Source organism: Lygodium microphyllum, chromosome 1 (genome assembly GCF_053477565.2).
Source record: "Lygodium microphyllum isolate KBCC chromosome 1, Lygodium_microphyllum_v1.1.10, whole genome shotgun sequence".
Taxonomy (NCBI): Eukaryota; Viridiplantae; Streptophyta; class Polypodiopsida; order Schizaeales; family Lygodiaceae; genus Lygodium; species Lygodium microphyllum.
In genome coordinates this window covers 79305751-79308756 of record NC_141135.1, presented here as the reverse complement: position 1 = coordinate 79308756, position 3006 = coordinate 79305751, and positions in this window count along the sequence as shown.

Genomic DNA, 3006 nt, shown 5'->3' with positions numbered 1-3006 from the left:
CTCCAACAACTTTGATATGAAAATCTCATCACAAATTCATTCACCCTTATCAAGTGCTTCTACACAAGTATAGGCTTTCAATGCACATGTAAAGGTGACTAAATGTGGAAAGTGACCTTCATGCTGCATCTTGTCAAAGCATTTTAGAGCTTCATCATTGTGCCCATTTTGTGCATATCTTCCAATCAATGGATGTCATGAAAATCTATCCATTAACAATACCTTCGTTAGGTACTTGTTGTGCTTTTGCAAGAGCACCACATTTAGCATACATAGTTATTAAAGTTCTTGTAGCATAGGAGCTTCTTTCAAGTAAGCGTTGTTTTTGCAAGTGTCCTCATGTAGCCTTGTGCCCTTAAATAGATTGGTTTGCTTTGCACAAGCCTTCAAAAGTCCCACAACATGAGTAGTCTACTCTCAAAAGATAGCTCCTTTCTCCTCTTGAGGCTCTGCTTCATTCTATTCAAGTATTGATGTTGATTTTTTTTTCTAAGCTCTTCAAAAATTGAGGTTGGATTGTACTGGCAATCTAACCACAAGGCCTTTGTTGTCACATTGCGTTTGAAATCTAGAGACCTTTGCACTGGCTTGCAATTGCAATGGGGTGAGAGAAAAAGCCATGTCTCTATGATAGCTCATAAGATTTCATGTTTTGCAGATGTTGAATATGTCATGATGAGATATATCGGGGAAAACTAACTTACTGTTGTAATTGTCCCACCATAGTGAGAGGGATCTTTAAAGTGCTACATCCATAATGACTCTATCTTCACTTTCTTGATATTTGATTGAATGCAAAGGGGAGCTACTGATTTCAAGTCCATCTCTCTTATTGAGACTTGTAGAAATGCTATTGGTAAGAATGATGATCTAATTGTTGATAATGGTGAATGATGATGATGATGTTACCTCCTCTCCTACATTTCTAATTGTAGAAAAGGATGGAGAGAATTTGTCTAGTATCAATCCCTAAGGCGGCCATTTGATGGTAGAGTATGCATTAACCTAAAATCAAGAACTCCTTGTTTGGAGGTGATTAAGTATTGTATTATTATTAATGGTGTCAAAAAAGAATCTCTAGGTTACAAAATTGGAAGCCATTTGGCTAGCTGGCTTAGCTTATTATTGCTAAAGTGATTCGCTTTTCAAAGTCTCCTAAGATACCACCAAACTTTTGGCCATATTGCAACCTAGACAAGTTGCCCATCTCCTTCTCCTAAGAGGAGTTTAATGCATGCATACCATATTTCACATAGTGTAAATCACCTAGTTATGTTAACAACAAAAGTTTGCGGGCTATGATATAAAAATTTGGGTTATGAATAGTTTATCCCCATTGACTCAATTTGGGAAGAACCTCCCTCCAAATCTCGAGGGCATGGAAACCATCCCAGAACAAGTGTGAAGGCGTATGCACTCCACAGACACATAGGCCATCTAAAATACCTCTATTCTTTAATTTTAACATATAAAAATAGCACCTAAAATGAGTTTCTAGCCTAATGCTATATCTCTGAGAGGAGCCCTAATGTTCCAAAGATGAAAAATTACCCCCTCAATCTCAAAATCTGACAATTCAATGCCCTAGATTTTGCAAATGTGGCTAAAGTCAAGTTTGCACCTTAACAATAGCGTCCTAACATGAGTGGAAGACAATGATTGGTTGATCTTCTTGCCTTCTATGAAGAGAGGGGGGTGCTATACATACTAAGATATGATTTACTACTACACCATTGTATCACTTCTAATTTTGACCACTATCCATGATAGTTTACGAGGTTGAATGAGTTGAGAAACCTCTTGATTGCCCTCCTCCAACACTTCTAATCTTCCTTAATGTAGCCAATGTCTAATTTCAAGGACTCATTTTTTCCCAAGATCCACAACTCTTAACTCATAAAATGGGCCACTTTACTCAATATAGTGAGCCAGTTAACTTGAGTAAAGTGTGGCTAATTTTTTGGAGCCATGCACTGCCTTGCCATACACCATTTTACTAGCATATGCCCTAAAGGGCAATGCTAATAAAATTGAAAGGACATGGAACAACTATGGATGCTTTGCCTCACCTGACAAAAGCACCTATGTTTCATATAATCCTCAAATTGTTGTCTGGATTTTAATGTGAACACAAGGTAAATTCATATTGATGAAAAGCTATGATAGAATCCACCCCCCTCCCCCATGCTAGTTGTAAATATTTATCTCATGAGAACATATATGCCTTTAAGTATTGATTCCCATTCCCCCATCCATCCCCTTGCCACCCCCAACCTCCCTAAAAAAGTGTGCTTCTGAAATTTTTTGAATAAAAAGATCCCTAATGTAAATTTTACATGAGGTGCATTTATAAACCCCTTCTATTTTTGAAAAACTATAAGTCAACATAATAAAATTACCCTTTCTTTTGAACTCACATGGTATATTACATATTCTATAAGGTGAACCCCCCCTCGAGACTTGGGGTAGATGAATCTTAAATATCTTCATATGGACAATCCCAACTTTAACAAATTCATGATTTTGTTTATAAGCTAGATCTTAAATACCTAGACCAATGCTTGAATTTTCTATATTCTCCTATATAGAGAGTTTTGAGAGAATGTAGGAAATTCTCCATATATACATATAATTCCCTACTATTAGAACTAGGGAATGACATTATTACATTCTCTTATGTAGGGAATTTTGAGAGAACATAGGAATTCATTATAGTGATCTATAATTTCCTAGTATGACAAGTGGGGAATCACATTATCATATTCTCTTATATAGGGAATTTTGAAAGAATGTAGGAAATTCTCTCTTTTGATGTGTAATTCCCTACTAGTAGATGTGGGGAATTTGATTCCCTAGTTATATGTAGGAAACACATGGATACATATATAGGAAATACAAATGAATTCCCTATATTTCATAAAATTTCCTATATAGGGAATGATTAAAAGTTCCTTGTGTGAATGCATATGAGGCTATGAATAGTTCTTTTGATTCATGATTATTATT